The 18,283-nt window shown below is 37.5% G+C and overlaps 1 long non-coding RNA gene across 1 annotated transcript in view; it reads right to left on the reverse strand.

The window, feature by feature from the left end:
- Positions 1-5,257: 5,257 nt before the first annotated feature.
- The window catches only part of LOC128125437 (uncharacterized), a 28,843-nt gene continuing 15,817 nt past the window's right edge, over positions 5,258-18,283 (reverse strand). Inside the window, exons 2-3 of the long non-coding RNA XR_008223159.1 lie at positions 7,460-7,539; positions 5,258-6,816 (exon numbers count right to left, since the gene is read on the reverse strand). This is a non-coding gene — a long non-coding RNA (uncharacterized LOC128125437). The remainder of the gene's footprint in view (positions 6,817-7,459; positions 7,540-18,283) is intronic.

Genomic DNA, 18,283 nt, shown 5'->3' on the forward strand with positions numbered 1-18,283 from the left:
TCAGGATTTGGTGACCTTCACTTCTATGGCTGTGCACTTTTCTCAGAAGGCAGAGCAATGCATATACCCTGCTTGATAGGAACTGAACAGAGATTGAATGTTGGATAATTGAAAGAGCCTACTTTCTGTGGGTGAAAAACATTTTCTTGTATTCTCTACTACTCCCCATGTTTCCAATGAAATCTACTCTGTAAGTCTGTGAGTTTAGTGTGACTGTGTCTAATATCTCATATGGTAAAGGTAGAACCTCACAGGGAAGAAGACAACTGCATGATACTTTGTCTGTTATTCATGTTTGTTCTTTTGCCGGGTGTGTAAGACTTTGTACTGGCTGGTTCTGTGTCAACTAGACACAAGCTAGAATCAGAGAGGAAGGAACCTTAGTTGAGGAAATGCCTCCATGAGATCCAGATGTAAGGAATTTTCTCAATTAGTGATCAATGCAGTGGGGTTCAGTCAATTGTGGGTGGTGCCATCCCTGGGCTTTTGATCCTGGGTTCTATAAGAAAGCAGGCTGAGCAAGCCAGGGCAACTCCCTTCCATGGCCTCTGCATTAGCTGCTGCCTCCAGGATCCTGCCCTGTTTGACTTCCTATCTTGACTATTTTCATTAATGAACAGCAATGTGGAAGTGTAAGCCAAATAAATTTATTCCTTTCCAGTTTGCTTTTTGGTCATGATGTTTTGTTCAACAATAGTACCCTAAGACAAGTTGGTGCCAGGATTGTGGGGTATTGCTGTGACAGGCCTGAACATGTTTTGAGGGTGATTATGGGAGGATTTTGGAATATTGGGCTACAAAAGTCATTGAGTGTTGAAACCTAAGTGGGAAAATCATTAGGAGTTTGGATGTCAAGAATGTTGAGAGCAGTGCAAAAGACAGAGAAATGGCTTTTAAATTCAGAGGAAAATGTAAAGACTCAATCATTTGTTCTTTTGGATTAAGATTCTACCATTCTGGTCAGCTGAGGCTAAATAGTCAACCACAATGAACAAAACACCAGCACCATTGACATGAAATCTTTGTGTTACTAGGACAACTAATTGATGCTGGTTAGTTTGGCTAAGAAATTACTTATGATTAAGAAGAGACAAGTTTATTGAGGTGACATCTTCTGGAAAGTGTTTCCTGAAAGCACAGAGAACCTGTGTTCCAGGGGTGGCCATGGTTATACCTCATGTTGGCAGCAAGATTTAGTAATGAGTAAGAGATATCCAGGTGTTACTGGATTTGAAGGCATGAAGGGGCCTGGGAGTATCTGAGGCTTGGGAGTATGAGACTGTAGGAGAGGCTATTGGTGAAGATGCAGCCTAATAAAGTTGAAGGCCCAATGCTGAGGAGGTCATGCAAAGAAGTTGAGACTTGACACCAATAAGAGAGCCTATTGGTGAAAATGCAGCCCAGTTGTAGCAGAAGACTGCAGCATTTTGGAGATGCCAGTACCATGGGATGACCACCAAAAACAGTACAAGCAGGAGAGTATAGCCAGCCACAGCCTGTAAGACAAGCAGTGTGTGCTACAGAGGGCAGAGCAAGAGGAATGACCCATGCTTTTGAGGGAATCCAGAAGGTCATGAGTGCTTCCCAGACATTGGACAGTTGTTGATGCTTTTGCTGTGATTTGATTGTGACTGTGCCCTGATTTTTCTCTCTTGAAGTAAGAAAATATTTGGTTTATTTTTATTTTACTGGAGCCCACAATTGAGAGACTTTGAATATTAAAAGGCTTTGGATTTTTAAAGGAATTGGCCATTTTCAGGGGACTGGAATTTTAATGTGTTTGAATTTGTAAAAACTGGAACTTTTAAAGTTGTTTATATTTGTAATGTTAGATCGTGGGATATCCTCACTTCCTTCAACAATGAAAAACAATATGGTAAGCCAAGTAAACCCTTTCCTCCCCATCTTGCTTTTTGATCATTGTATTTCCTTAAAGCAATAAAAACCCTAATTAATGCAGTAAACAGGTATGTAATCAATCATTGTTGCCCAAGGAGAACACAGAATATCTCAGCAGCATCAGCGAAAAGCACATAGCAGCCTTGTGACAGATATTCCCAGCATATTATGATGGAAAGAGTTGGGTTCTCTGGGTCAGAAACTTCAATGTCCCATATCTCTTGCCCCACAGCATATTTGGCTCTGCCAAAATGTTCCTGATTTTAGTGGATGAACTTTTTCCTGTTTGTATTCATCGGGCCTCAGAATACACCTCAGATTGATTTACTCCTCACCATTTCTTGAGCATTGCACAGGGAGGTATCCATTTAGGATAGTGGATGCTGACATCACTTAGTATCCCAGTTTACTCCACTATGGTTTTCTTTTCTAATATCTGTTCATTGCAATAAGAATATTCTCTGATGAAGGCTGAGCACAGTACTTTTCTTTGAATGTTTTCAAAGCAGTTTGACATCTGGGCTTTTAGAGAGCCTACAATACTATGTCCCCCCACAGAGACCATGAATGTGTTCTTGGCCTGGTTTCTGAACCTAACATGAGTTCTTTCTCCATAAGGGTGAGGGCGTGTATCCTTTGAATTTACAGGTTGGGGGTCACAATTATCACTTTGGGGCAGGCCTGGACAAGTCCCAGGCTCTCCTTGAGCTACCATTGAGGCTGGCTGACCTAGCACATACTGACTGTGGGGGCTGACTCAGTGGCCTAGGCTCTTTCCTTGACTCATGCACATAGCTCTAAGTTGGTGAGGAATCCCAGACAGTAAACAACTGGCTGAACCTTGAGCAGTCAGAGTACATGCAGAAAGGAAGCTACTGCAAGGACTATGTCTTTTGTTCATGGCCCTCCCAGAAACTGCTTGCTCAAGTGTAGCTAGAGTTTTCCTGCTTGGTCCACAGTCAGGACAAATCTCTCACAGTACCACAGCCATCAGACCCAACCAAGTAAACACAGAGACTTATATTGCTTACAAACTGTATGGCCATGGCAGGCTTCTTGCTAACTGTTCTTACAGCTTAAATTAATCCATTTCTATAAATCTATACCTTGCCACATGGCTCGTGGCTTACCGGCATCTTCACATGCTGTTTCTCATCATGGCGGCTGGCAGTGTCTCTGTGACTCAGCCTTCCACTTCCCAGTTTTTTCTCCTCCTTGTCCCGCCTATACTTCCTGCCTGGCCACTGACCAATCAGTGATTTATTCATTGACCAATCAGCAACACATTTGACATACAGACCATCCCACAGCACTCAAGTCTCAGGAAACAGAAATTGAGGCCTGATCTCTGAGAAAAGACTATGCAGCCTGTTATGGCATCTGCTTGGTCCTTTTATTATGATCTAGGTTTGTTAACATGGGTAGGTATCCTCAGCATAACTTTGAGAGCCAGTGTCCTCCTGCGCAGAAGCACAGCTCCATTCTAGTTCCATTGGCCAGTTTCCCAGCCCCACAGTGCCACTGGGCTGTATCTCTCGCACCCCAGACTTCACTGATGAATCAGGACTCTCCCAGGCTGCTTCACAAGATAATCTGCAGCTGAGAGCAAATTTCACAATCTCTGGGAGATCATGTGTCCTATTTTGGTACCTATTAACAGAGCTAACTGGAGGCTCCATGTGGGATGCTGTATTTTACCAGCCCATCATACCCTGGTTCAGACGACATGACTCCAGCAACCTTGCTCTCACCATGTACATCCACAAATAGTCCTGAATTTTCCAAGCCCACATAGCTTCTACTTAATTTCTCCATGACTCCCCTGATGAAGTGATTGTCTCTGCCCCACTGGTATCCATCAGTGCCACCCTGACCAGATGCCTGCTACACAGCTCCAGCTGTTAGGCTGTCCTGAACCCACTTTACATAGCCTCTTTATGCCTACTGACATCATACACCAGAATTATATTCATAAATGGTTAGAGAATAAAATACTTTTATGTGAATGATATACATTTACAAATTTGCCATGATAATGGATATCTGTGTTTAATGAGGAAAATCATATAGAGGTCATTGCAGAGGGACCTCTATTCAGTAACATCTAATATTGACAACCCAGTTGTCTATCCAGATATTAGTAATCTCCAGATTGTTAATAACCAATCCAGAAATCTAAATTTCCACTGTTTCATGCCTTGGGTTCACCATCTCTGATTCAGCAATAATTGATACATATTGTCATTTGATCATTTCCTAACAAAAGCTCAAGATTGTACTAGCCATTTGAGTTCATGTTTCAACAATCTCTAATACTGAGACCACCTTAATGTTAATACACAATATTTTCCCATCAGTTGACTATGAGTATCCACTTGCACTGAAATGCCTACAATATTTATATAATAATATGATTTCATTCACTGCAACACACTACCTTCTCAAAGCTCTAGAATTTCTTATTCTCACTTTTTATTATCAATATGCAAATATAGTGCTTTGGAGTTGGAATACATACCTCCCCACCTTTTTTTCTATACAACATGATCTTCAAGCACACTCTTGGGGATTTCTAAGCTGTCCATGAGCATGAACACATTCTCTTATTCATAGGTTATCTCTTTAAAGTTTCACAGTTTCTTGATATTTGTAGGGAAGGACTCACTTCTGAAATTATGCTGAAGATAAGTCTTTATTAAAATATTTGCTTGAGTTTTATTTCATGATGAATTTTCTGGTACATCTACAATATTAGTAATGTTTAAAGGATTTAACAGTGAGTTGAAATTCAATCTTTTGGGGGGACTTATAGAGTGGAATTTGTCAGGAAAAATGGGGCACAAAGACATCACAACATGTTCAGTATTTGCCCATGGGAAGTGGTGTTTTGATGTTCATTGTTCCATGACTGAATCTCTAGATCTAAGAATTATTCAAAGGCATGCATAAGCACTTCCCAGTTTGGAATGTCTCTTACCAACAGTTTTGTTTACATATTTTCATCTGTCTCCCTTGCAGACTGCTCTCTCTCTCTCTCTTCCCTGAATGCAAGAAAGAAACCTCTTCTTTGAGGCCCCCTAAGCCTATATATTCTGTCTGTTGAATTCTTTTTAACAGGAATAGGTACTACTATGGTAGTAATCCTTGAAGAGTCAGCAGAAATAATCCTCCCTAATGTTGTCTCAAATACTTTTTTTAATATCAATCTTCTGATGTACATAAAATTTGGAAGAACAACAAATGGAGTCAGCACATGTCACATGAGAGTTGTTTTCTAGGGAGATACAAAATATATATGCATCTACTCACTAAAATGAAAACGGACAACAGAAACAAATATGGATGACACTAAAATCCATCTTGTTTAACAAATGAGCTTTATTGGGATTACATATAGGAATATGGGGAAGGAACTGTTTACAGGGACCAAAGGAACTCAAAGATAATTGCCATCATGAAACTTCAACATGGCATGGGACATAGAATATGGACACTGTGCACCTGGAACATGATGTACACTTGCTGGCATACCCACACATTAAAGGGTGTTCTAGCTTAACTCAGTTGGTTGAAGCCTGGTATAACTAGCATGATTGGTGTGAATTTCTTCATGGGAGTTAAATATAGTGAATCCTGTCAGACTCAGGGACTTCTTGAAGTTATTCTCAAAGATTTATTTACTGTCTTAATCAGTTGCTCATCAGTATGAAATGTTCAGTCTCCAAGAAATAGCTACACATGTTATGGTTAAAGAAACTCCATTATATGCTGGGCATCCATGTTGGTACCCACCAACTGTTGGTTTATGATACCAGACCCCACAAGATAACTTCCTAGTAACCCTAACTCTGTAACTACCACCAAAAAATATACAGCTGTGACTATCAATTTATTCTTATATGACTAAAGCTTTTTCTTACTTAACTTGCTTGTGTGGGAATTCAAAGATTGTTATGAGTTGACTTAACCTCTTAATGTGACATAATGGAACAGTTTTTGCTTGCTTACATAGATATTGAGGGTCTTTGTGTGTTTTTCCTATTTAAATGCCATTCCAAATACCTTTCCTACACAGCAATCTCAAATTTGGCTCAGAGATCATTCACCTTGTTAACAGCAAATCAATAATTTTTTTCGGTTATAGTTGGGTTGAGTCTATGGTCTTTTTCCAAGGATCACAAAGTCCATCACATTTGGAGTTATCTGAAGGCAGAAGTTTCTGTTCCACAAGTAACTCCCAAATACCTGGCAGCCACTTCCAAAACAGAGAGGCTTCTATTAATTATAAATGCTCAGCCAGTAGGTCAGGCTTATTACTAACTAACTCTTACACTTAAATTAACCCATAATTGCTATCTATGCTTATCCTCATGGCTTGGTAGCTTTTCTAAGTATGGCATTCTCATCTTGTTTCCTCTGCATCTGGCTGGCAACTCCTGATGCCTCCCTTCTCCTTCCCATCCCCCTTCATTTGTTAGCCCCACCCATACATATGTCAGTCTAGATTGAAAGATTAGACTTTATCAGAATAGTTACCCTTCCAATAATAACTGTTTCAGCTACTGTTCCACTGAACACTAGAAGCCATCGGTCCACGGCCTATTCAGCTGCCTTTGAAAAAAGGGGCACTATATCTTTTCCAGATTGCAAAGGCCACTTCAGCTATGGTGCCATATTGTCCTAGCCTCAGAGAATGCCTCTTGCTAAAGCCACAACCACACTTGTCTTGGCAAGAGTTGTTAGTCCTTTGTTTCATGTCCTGTCTGTCCATTTTGTCCTGTTTGTCAGCAGACAATTCAAGGACACTTTGTTGTCCAGTGGCTAATTTTTGCCACAATGAAAGTTAACTCCATATGCAGTTTCTTCAATGCCCATATCTTCTCTGAAGTAGATTGGTGCTGCCAAGAGCCGACATGTCTCATAGTCATAAAAAAAGAAAAATTTAAGTTATTAAAACATTTTAAATGCCATATTCTGTAGATCTCTGAAAGGTTTGAAGATGACCTGTCTATCTAAAATATATCTGCTCAACCTTGGAAACAGACCTAGTATGACTACCAGCTTGATTGTAATGTCTAACTACTAACTTTCATTTCTTTATATCCTAATAGTTGGTAATAATAACATTCAAGGATTAGCAAAATGCATTACATTGTTAAATGAACCGTATAAGTACAATATCCTGAACAAGATTAGAAATATATGTATACAATTTTCTAACAATATCAATCTCAATATATATAATTTGTATACAATATATAAAAATCCAATCCAATGTAAAGTATTTAAAACTAGTAATTGTCTTTTAAAAGTAGATTCAATAATCTATCTTTTTATCTAAATCATATCTATATCTTATTTAGTTTTTAGAGTAGATTCAATAATCTACCCTCTATTCAATCATTTCTATATATTTTTTCAAACAAGAACCTTAAATATAAACTCCTTTGCTTAGCCCTTTTCCTAACTATTAACAACAACAACAACTTGTAACCAACCCTCCTAAACAATGAAAATTATTCCAAACCCAAAACCCATTGAAAGACAAAAAACCACCCACCTCACACCACCTCTTTGGGAATGTGGGCGTCGTGTTCTCAAAATTGCTTCCTGCTAGTTGTGGGCAAAGGCATCTTTTTTCTGAATAGAAAAAAATTGGGGGGTTAATAGTCAAATTCTAGGAAAGGTAGCTATATCATTTGTTGTTCAGTCTCTGCATAATGCCAAAGTTCAGGGCTTATCTCAAGTCCTTGTTCAAGTAGTCTGTGAAACTGGATCATCTCAGCTAGACCTCTTAAAATTGCTCTGAGCAGTTTGTAGTCCAAAGCTGATCTGTAGGTAATGTTTGTCAGCTTAGTAGTATTGTTATTGTCCACGTGGAATCATTGTTGTGGGGCCACATCATCTTTCTGGAGACTTCAGATTCGATGTTAGGCCTGGTTGTGATTCCCTGAAGAAAACTGATACAGACTCAAACACAAAAACATTCATAGGCAGCTAATTGAAGCCTTTTTTCTAGAATTAGGTAGTACCCTATATGACCATTAATATCATAACAAAAGTTTAAAATATATATTAATCTTATAAATTTGATATAAAATTCATACTTTAAGCTCTGAGCACCCTTTGGGTTATATCCTGCTGGTAATGGCATCTGATTGTAAAAGGAACAAGTAGGACATTTCCTTACAATCTCCTTGGCTTTTTGCCAGGTTATAGAAAAATCCTTTTTTAAACCTGTACTATTGACATGATTTTTTTTATTAAATTCTGAGGCCCCCAGCACATTTCCTATCAATAATTTATCAGTCTCATCATTACCTTGTGCTAGAGGCCTTGCAGACCCATATGGGATCAGATGTGAGTTATATATAAGGGATGATTCCTATTCCTGATTATATCTTGTAACTGAATAAACAGTGAAGTTAATTCTGACTCATCAGGGATAAATTCTGCAGTCTCAGTATGTCATACCATTCTTTCAGCATACTGAGAGTCAGTAACTATGTTGAGAGCTTCGAAAAATCCATTAATACCAACAGAATAGCATACAATTCCAATTTTTGAACTGAATTATAAGGAATTTAAACCACTTTATGTAAATTTTCTGATTTGTAACCTGCCTTTCCTTGTTTGTTTGCATCTGTATAAAATGTCTGAGCTCCAGATATGGGTGTTTCCTGTACAATATGAAGCAAAATCCAATCAGCTCGCTTTATAAGTTCAATTCTATCATTTTAGGGATATTTGCTGTTAATCTCTCCCAAAAAAATACTGCAAGCTCTTTGTCAAGGTTCATTTACTGCCCATAATTTTACAATGTCCTCCTTAGTTAAAGGCATTGCAATTTCTGCTGGTTCTATTCCTACTATTTGATGAAGTCTCAATTTTTCTTTTAAAATCAAGTCAGAGATCTTTTCCACATAAGTTTTTAATTTTTGCCTCTGTTTATTTTGTAGAAATATCCATTCCAATATAATATCTTCCCTCTGCATTAAAATTCCTGTAGGAGAATATTTAGAGGGTAAAACAACCAAAATGCAATCCAGCTTTGGATCAACATGATCCACATGTCCTTCATGTACTTTCTTTTCTAACAAGGCCAATTCTTTCTCAGCTTCAAGTGATAATTCTCTTGGACTATTTAAGTCCTTGTCATCTTCTATGGTTTTGAGCAAATTACTCAGTTCATCATTTTTTACCACAGTAGTTCATAGATGGGAAATGTCTTCGAATAATCTTTAAAAGTCATTAAAAGTACATAATCATTCTCTCCTAATTTGCACCTTTTGGGGTCTAATTTTTTATAGACCTATTTTATATCCTAAATAATTAATAATTAATAGAATCTCCTCTTTGTATTTTTCAGGAGCAATTTGTAACTCCCAACAAGGCAAAGTTTTCTTTACTTCTTCTTCTTCTTCTTCTTCTTCTTCTTCTTCTTCTTCTTCTTCTTCTTCTTCTTCTTTTTCTTTTGGTTTTTTTGAGACAGGGTTTCTCTATGTAGCTTTGTGCATTTCCTGGAACTCACTGGCCTCGAATTCACAAAGGCATGCACCACCACCGCACAGCGTTGTTTTCTTTACTTCTTCAAACATTCTTTCTAAAGTATCTTCATTTGAGTCAGCTAGTAAAATATCATCTATATCATGATAAATTATAGATTTAAGAAATTAAATTATAGATTAAGAAATTGTTTATGTATTACTTCCAATGGCTGTTGTACAAAATATTGGCATAGGGTTGGGCTATTCATCATTCCCTGTGGGAGAACGCTCTTAACCGGTTGAGAATTATTAAAAGTAGGCACTGTTAAGGCAAATCTTTTTCTTTTTCCTGTAAGCGTATTGGAAAGAAATTTTAAATTGATAACTATAAGAGGCCATCCTTTAGGTAACAGAGTGGGCAAAGGAATCCCAGATTGTAGAGAGTCCATTGGCTGAATTACTTTGTTAATTGCTCTAAGGTCTGTTACCATTCTCCATTTACCAGATTTCTTTTTAATAACAAATACAGGAGAATTCCAATGGCTGGTTTATTCTTCAATATGCTGAGCATTTAACTGCTCTTGTACCAGCTCTTCTAAAACCTGCAGTTTCTCTGTTGTTAAAGGCCATTGCGTAACCCCCACAGGCTTGTCTGGTGACCACTCATTAGAATAATACCTACTAATATTTCTCTCAGAAACATGTGTCAGTTTATGATTTGTTTCTGAGATTGGAGGGATGTTAATCTGAGTATTCCATAGTTGTAATAGATCACAGCCCCATAAATTCATAGCTATGTTAACCACATATGGCTTTAATTTTCCTCTCTATCCTTCTGAACCTATACATTTGAGCCATCTTGCACTCAGTTTCACTTGAGATAATGTTTTGATCCCTACTAGCTGAACATTTACATCCTGAAGAGGCCACGTTGGAAGCCAAAATTCTGGTGCAATTATTGTCTCGCCTGCTCCTGTGTCTTTACTGAACCACCCAACAAAACATCATTTATTCATATTTTTAACTTTGGTCTTCGTTCATTTATAGAAGTTTGCCAAGAAATTTGCTTTATGACTTCTCCTGAATTTTCTATTCTCTCTGTCTCAGCTGTTCTATCACTGAGCAGCTTGTTTCATTCCAACAGGCATTTGATTATTTAATTGCTCTGAGTAGGAGTTTCTTCTATAATGGAAGAAATGGTCTGAACTGGATTTGCTCTTGGGGTTTGCATGAGCCCCTCTGGAAGTTTCCTGAGGACAGAGGCAAAGGATTACCTTGTCTGTCCCTTGTTGATCTACATTCATTGGTTCAGTGTTTACCCTTATCACACCCTCTGCATAATCCAGAATGGAGGGACATTCTGTTGCTGTTCCTGAAATAAACATTCTTTCTAGGAATGACCTATTTACATTCCCTTTTCAAATGACCTTGTTTTCCACACTCAAAATATCTGACATTCCTCAAACCTTTTGAAATTGCTTCTCTTGTCTACATATCATCATGGTCTTGAGACTCAACATTAATTGTGTCCCTGATCCAGTCCTCCAAGGGTTCAGAATAAAGGTTCTTGCCTTTAATGGCCTGATTATTCTTTTGCATGCTGCATTTATGTTCTGAAAAGCCAAAGATTTGATTATTATCGCTCTAGCTTCTGAATTTGGGACCATTCTATTTACTGCTGAAGACGGCCTTTGTAAGAAATCTGTGAAGGATTCTTTCGGGCCCTGTATAACTTTTGTGAATGATTCAATTTTCTTTCCTGCTTCCTCAATTCTGTCCCATGCATTCATGTCTGCCATGTGGCATAGAATTAAGATTTGGTTATCATATAAACATTGTCTTTGTATTTCAGCATATTGGCTTTCTCCAAGAAGCTGATCCTGGGAAAGTTCCACACCTCTAGCTCTCCATTGACTTTCTATGTTCTTAGCCTAATCTCTGTACCACATTTGCCACTGCAGTTGTGCTCTGGGTTCCAGGACATTGGTTACTAATTTTTTCCAGTCTTGAGGAATAATCCTATTACAAGTTGACCAGGAGTTTAATATTTGCTTTACAAATGGAGAATGTATGCCATAAGATACTATAGCCTCCTTAAACCTCCTTAAATCTAACATTTCAACTAGAGTCCAATTATTTTGTACATGTCTTTGATCAGGTAGTTGCTGTATGGTTACTGGATAAATTAAGCTTTATTGTTTGAAAACTGGCTATCTTTTTGTATCCTTATAATCCAATCCTGAAATAATTTCACCCTTAAATTCTTCTGTCTTAGTCTGAATTTCTCTATAATTTCATTTTAAAAGGTTTTTCTAAAGCTCTTATCTTGGTACTTAAATTGACTATCTTTTTAATTGTAAAATAGGGACAAGTAAACAAATAATATGCATAATTAATGTTATATACATCCCATTTACATTAATCCTCTCATGTAATTGTTCTATTTTCAGACTGCCTAATGTTTTATCAAACAAAGACCAATTTTCTTCCATTGTAAAGATATTTCCCTTTTCTTTTAATGTGGGAAAAAATTTTCTCTTTTAAGTAGTTTCTCCCTTTAAGATATCTGATATCCGAATTGACTTACCAAGTCTGCATAGAACAGTAGAAGTCTGAGGGAATTTCAAAATAGCTACCTAGAGGGGGAGAGAGAGAGAGAGAGAGAGAGAGAGAGAGAGAGAGAGAGAGAGAGAGAGAGAGAGGAGAGCCTACTACCTACCAGGAGAAGAGAAACAAGCTAAAACCTAAAGTCCAGCCATGTGCTCCAGCCATGGAGCCAGTTTGGGCCTGAGGCACTTGTAGCACCGGCTTCTGTAAGCCTGAGCCACTTGAGTTGGCTATCTGACTGCCAGTAGCTCTAGCTGCATGTAACTGCTTGTAGTTATGGTCAAGTACAGTTCTGACTGCATGCAGCCAGATCACTTGTAACTCTGGCCGGGTCTGAGGCCTGTAAACTCTGGCCAAGCTGGAGCCTGTAACCCCTAGACTGTAAGGCCACCAATGGTTTTGTTGTTGTTGTTGTTGCTGTTCCACCAATTTTTTTTAATGAATTCTTGCCACGTGGGTGCCTAATGGAGATGAATTTCTAAACAGTCCTATTAAATAAGAGACACAGAGCCAAATACAGAGGTAATAGCCAAAGAAATCAGACAACTAACAGAGCCACTACTACCTTATCTTACCACCTCATCACCATTGTTTCCCCAGAGAGAGTTTCTTCCTGTCTGACTTGTGTTTTTATTGCCTTTTTGCTGTTCTGCCTTCTCATTGGCTCAAAGCCTAGCCACATGACTTCCTCATAACTGCCTGTCTATACAGACCTCCAGATCTCTATGGTTGGTATTGGGATTAAAGGCTTGTGTCACCACACTTGCCTGTGTCCTTGACCACACAGAGATTCTGCCTGCCATGTGATCAGATTAAGGGCATGTGCTACCACTGCCTGACTTCTGTTTATGGCTCTCTATGTGAACTTGCTATGTGACCTCTGATCTCCAGGCAAACTTTTATTTATTAACATACAAATAAAGTCACATTTGAGCATAGTTAAAATATCACCACACCATACCAATGTAAAATATGTTAGATTAATAATTGTTTTTGGATTAAACTAGATTGAATTATATACGCTTTTATCCTATCATTTCTATATTTTCCCTTTTCTTTTCAGAACAAGATCCCCGAATCAAGTCTCCTTTGTTTAGCTTTTTTCCTGACCATTATCCATAACAACTTGTAACCAACCTCCCCAAACAATGACAAATATCCATAATTTTCTTTGGGGAATGTGGGTATTGTTTTCTAGACTACTTCCTGTTGAATGGGGGTACTGGTAATTTTTGAGGGACCCTGAAAAAATTTAGGATTGTGGTCAAGTTATGTGAGGCTGGATCATTTCATTCAGTCACCTTGAAATTGTTCTGGATGCAGAACTGAAAGGAAACTGCAATAGAGATGCTCTTAGATGTTGAATCATTTGGGCCATCCACTCCCATCAAATATTTTTCAGGGAGTCTTCCTTGATGAAACCTGATTTTCCTTAACCCAGAATGAATCCCCAGCCTCTCATTTTCTGTAGAAATAAAAGCAGAACCGCTTTCCCAATATAACATATCTTTTGACTTAAATTTTGAAATCAAGATATTTTAAAAATATATAGGTTAACTTAATCTAGCAGCTTTCATAATAAAATGTCTCTCAGCAGTTATCATTTCTTCATTTGCCATAAAAAATTAAAGACAACCCAATAACAAACATACAGTATCTAGCCTTTTTGTGTATTTTCCATCTTTACATGACATTTTATATATATATAAATTTTTTAAAGGACTATCTCTATGCTTTTTCTTTTCTCTCCCAAGCCTATGTATATTTTTTTAAACACACTGTAAACCATTTAGAGGGTTTTTTTCCCCATCTGAATCTGTCTTTACTGTATATCTCTATCTTTTTCTAACCACATGAGCCTTTAAACAACTTAGTAGGCATAGCTAAGACCAAAGAGGTGGTTTTGGTGGCCAACCCCACCTAGCTCCTTGGTCTATGAGAGCTTAGCTTTATGGCAGAGATACTGCAGGAGCCAACTCTGGTGAGTTTCTGGCACCGAGTAGTGTGCCATTTATTGCTCATGAACTCCATTTAAGTGTTTGGTAGCAGGACCTCGCAAAAGAGCCTTCTATGCTGACAGCAGGAGCCAGGGAGCCTTGTCTTAAAGGAGCCACACATCTGCTCGCTGCCAGCAAACAGAGCCCACCCAAGAAAATGTTACTGCCAAGAAACTCTGCAGGACTCTGTTATTTTGTGTTGACAATCCATTTTTAAAAATCTTTCTCAGGTGTTATGTGTAAATTCTTGCCAGCTGTTTGGGTGCCATATGTAGGCAGAAGTTTCTGTCCTACCAGGAACTCCGAAATACCTGGCAGCTACTTCCCAAATTATCACAGAGGCTTATATTAATTATAAGTGCTCAGCCAGTAGGTCAGGCTTATTACTAACTAGCTCTTACACTTAATTTAACCCATAATTGTTATCTATGTTTAGCCATGAGGTTTGGTACCTTTTCTCAGTATGGCATTCTCATCTTGCTTCCTCTGCATCTGGCTGGCAACTCCTGTCTCCTCCCTTCTCCTTCCCATCCCCCTTCATTTGTTAGCCCCACCTATACTTCCTGCCGAGCTACTGGCCAATCAGTGTTTTATTAAATCTATTTGAGTGACAAATCTTTACGTATACAAGAGTATTATTCCACAGCAGGCCTCCATTGGCATCCCTCGGAGATCCCAGATTCAGGGACAGGGGTCTGGGATAGGCACCAGAGGGAGCAAGTCCAAAGTAGACTTTATAGATCCTAGGAAGCCCAGACTGCAACAGTCCCAAATTTGCTAAGTGAAAGTAAGAATTGCCAGCCTATATTCTTCTGAATCTAGGACCTATCAATGAGTTGTTCTGTTTTGGAGTCCAGGTATTTGGAGAGACAAAAGGCAAGATTGGACACAATCATAGATGCAATCTGCTGGGCAGAAGGGATGTGTTACTCTTCTTCTGGTTTTCTTGTATGAGTGAAGGTGGCCAATATGTATCTGAGTTCACCTGGTTTTCCCTGATTGTGTTGTACTGACTTTGTTGCAGAGATGAGAACTGAAGTGAGCACAGCGAAATTGCCCCTAAGCTGCATGCTACATTTTCAAGATGTTTGAGAAGCAGACTGCTCCTGCTGCCTCTGTGCTAGCTCTCTCTCTTGAAGCTCACTACTTCTAACTTGCTCTTTCTCTGTCCCTCTCATGGGCTCACTGAAGCCTGATGTTTAAGTCCTACATGTACATGAGCCACTTCTCCATACCTCCCTGTTGCAATTGTTTTCCTTCACTCTGCTTCTAAAGAATGTCTGTTTTTTTCATACTTGTTCTACCTCTCAGCTGGCTTCTGTCTCTGACTATGAAGCTCTGGGTGGAGCTACTCCCTCACTACTGGTCTGCGGTGATGAGAGCGCCCCTGATGTGCAATCACAGTGGGTACCATAAGATCCTTTTTCCACTGCCTGCTGTTCCTGTAGTGCTGCACCTGGCCTGCACCCAGAATTTCTCATCTCTAAGCCTTCTATGTATTCTGTTTTATCTGGTCTTTCCCTCTGAACACTAGATTTGGTATTGCGGGTGTCTTTTGAACACTGTTAATATTAAAATATTGTTTTATGATGTTCTAATTTATTATACAACTGATTCTGGAATTGATTCTTTTTACCCAAGCATGGTCGTTTAAAAATTTCCTCCAAAATCTCTATCCTAGGTAAGAAAGTCATCATCAGACTCTAGAATGAAGAGAGAAAACAATACAGTCCAACAAAAGGCACTATATGCTTTAAAATAGCTAAAATATAAACTTTCTCTACCTTAAGATTTGTAAGCTTGTTGGACATGGTTACAAATCTGTAAAACAAAAATCTATAAAGAAAACAAAAATTGCCAGGCAGTGGTGACACACACCTTTAATCCTAGCACTCAGGAGGCAGAGGCAGGCGCATCTCTATGAGTTCGAGGCCAGCCTGGTCTACAGAGTGAGATCCAGGAAAGGTGTAAAGCTACACAGAGAAACCCTGTCTCAAAAAAACCTAAAAACAAAAGAAAGAAAGAAAGAAAGAAAGAAAGAAAGAAAAAGAAAGAAAGAAAGAAAGAAAGAAAGGAAAGAAGGAAGGAAGGAAGAAAGAAAGAGAGAGAGAGAGAAAGAAAGAAAAAAAACAAAAATAACCTGATGCCAACATTTTCTGAGTTCCTGTAGATGTTTGTTTTTTATACTTTTCTGTATAATGGCCTCTAGGTTACAGATATTTATATTATTCTACTACTTAATGATTTTATGCAATAAGGAATACTTAATAACCTTTTTAGGTTGTCTGTCTCCATATGCAGACAACACAAACTAGTTATAAAATCTCTCAATAATAAATCTAGATATGCTTGCTAAAAATGATCAGAGCCGGACTTGTTAAAAGTTAATATTCCTCCAAAAGGAGGTAAACTAAGTCATTGGATTTTCCCCGAAGCATCCAGTTACCCCTTCTAGCTGGTTGTATGTATTTAGGCCCTAATTGCATGAAGACTTAAGGATTTTTGGAGAAACTAGGGTATACAGATTAAAAACTAAGTTTAAGGATATGGTCCATCTATGCAGTAATGGAAAAGCTTTTATATAATCCTGTATAAAGGCTCCAGATATTGTCCAACATGATTGTAGGAAAAAATATTTTACACCAAATGGTAAATTTATTTGTTACTCTTATGTCTCAGGTTATTTCAATTTTTAAAAAAGAATTTATATAAAATTAGAATGGCTAAATATAATTAAAGATGTCTAATTCTTTGAGTTCTATCCCATTCTTACTTCTTCTTTACAAAAATTGTTCTCTCATTCAAAGTCATGGATTTTCAAAATTCTTGCTAAAATGCAAACTCTCTTTCTCTCTGGATCTGTAAGCTCTTTTGGGGTAAGGGTGGAAAACCTATAAAATTCCAGAACAAAAAATTAGCTTAATATTTCTATAAAATAGAAAAGTTTAATAATTAAAAATCTATACATAGGTAATATTAATTCACTATAGCTTGTCTATATGTAAATTGAAAGCAACTCTGGTTGTGTCTTTTTTAGACTAAAGAGACAACAGGTTTCCAAAATATTTTGGATTAAGATATATTTTTATATGGTGATTTTTGTCCTTAAAATTTTAAAATAAAAAACAACAAATGTTTAATATACAAAATATTTCGTAAGTTTATAAATTCCTAAGGTCTTCTTGGTCTTACAATAACTGACTTAAGGATATATGTCTATCTTCATTGTCTTTGCCAGCTTCATTAAGCTTTAACTATTTGCATAAATTGAGTGATACAAGAGAATATAATATCCTGTAATGCTGTACTATAAAAAGGTGGAAAATTAAGGATTCAAATTTTCTGTAGATTGTATTTATAGTTTTATAAGATTCCCAGTCTCTCTATGGGCTACATTTATGATATAAAGTTTTATTTTGATAGTAAGAGAGCTTTAATTTAAAAATTATACTTTTTAAAGCTAAAACATAAAAGGGATAAAACTGTAAAATCCAAATCTTATTAAAGCTGTTAATGCCTTATAAACTATTAAGAATAATTAAGACATGCAAGTTAGTATTCATTTGCCTCAGAAATGATCAGTTTCTTTAAAATGCTCAAAACTATGTTTGTAATCATGCTAGGTACAAAAGTAATTCATTTTCACAGGCAAGCTTTATTTTGCTTGTGTGTGTTTTAAAGGCTAAATCAAAACAAGTAAATAAAAAAGTTTGTTTAAAATTAAGTATACTAAATAAACTAAATGTTGGCCCTCAAACTCCTTATATTTCTGCTATATATGGCATTTAAAATATTTAAAAGAAGGTTCCCATGATAAACAAGTGGATTGATAAAGATACACTGAGAAGTTGTTACAGCAATAGGCAGTGGTTTTAAAAGACATTTGTCCATAATTATGTGGCTGGGGCTTATAAGCATAAGGACAAGTCAATCTGAAATAGGACACAGAAACATATTAGTGTATAGAAATTAATGACATCGAGACCCTTAAGGAAGAGAACTAGAAACTGAAAAGAGACATTGTAATGTGTGCCAATGCTAACAGTGTTAACTTAGGAAGTGCTGTGGAAAGTGCTATGGAAAGAAATTGGAATTAAAGAAGGATGAGCTTCTAGAAACAAGTAAACATTTGAACATTCCATGTTATAAATTTAGAACAGGCATTATGCAGAGCTGATACTGAAACAGTAAGAGTTTCCTCTAACTTTGTCTGAGTATGGACAGATTCAGCACTGTGTTCTCCTTTCCTTTAGACAAAACTTATACTAATACCACAAGAATTTTTCATAAAAC

This window comes from Peromyscus californicus, unplaced genomic scaffold (assembly GCF_007827085.1).
Source record: "Peromyscus californicus insignis strain IS unplaced genomic scaffold, ASM782708v3 Scaffold_4__1_contigs__length_199733344, whole genome shotgun sequence".
NCBI lineage: Eukaryota > Metazoa > Chordata > Mammalia > Rodentia > Cricetidae > Peromyscus > Peromyscus californicus.